The sequence below is a fragment of the Fukomys damarensis genome, unplaced genomic scaffold, assembly GCF_012274545.1.
Source record: "Fukomys damarensis isolate Sample0158 unplaced genomic scaffold, DMR_v1.0_HiC HiC_scaffold_39, whole genome shotgun sequence".
Taxonomy (NCBI): Eukaryota; Metazoa; Chordata; class Mammalia; order Rodentia; family Bathyergidae; genus Fukomys; species Fukomys damarensis.
This window is the reverse complement of record NW_022900951.1, coordinates 49,687,028-49,687,571: the sequence shown is the minus strand read 5'-3', so window position 1 is coordinate 49,687,571 and position 544 is coordinate 49,687,028.

Below are 544 nucleotides of genomic sequence, written 5' to 3'. Positions count from 1 at the left end.
ATATAAAATCATGCATCCTAGACAAAGGCTGAATCCTTACCACCCCTCCCCCACCCCATTGAATTATGAATCATGATGAGCATCCAGGTCTGTACTGCTTTTCACTTTGAGAAGGGGGGAGGCTGGTTGCTGTGTGAAATTGCAGTACAGGCCCTCCCCCTCCCATTCAGCCTTGGGGTAGCTGTCACCATTACATCAAGTGACTATAAGCTATTCCTCCCAGCTAGATGTACTTAAGATCAAGTAGCATGTGTCTCACTGCCTATTGATGTGGACTGGCATTGTCACAAGATGGGACCTTTTAACTTGGCCTACCATAGTTTGGGTTGAAGACAAAAGCTAATCCCCTTAATGGAGTGATTTTGTTCAGTTGCAAACAAAGGATAAAACTAAGATCTGTTGTAGATACTGTCATACTTGTGAGCTCTGGAATGATAGAAGTTTTTTTCTTAACCCTGTGACTTCTTGAGTTGCAGACACTTTTGAATTCTCACTTTGCCCTCTAAAAAAGTTATCATAATCTTGTCAGTTTTTTAATTGAGAT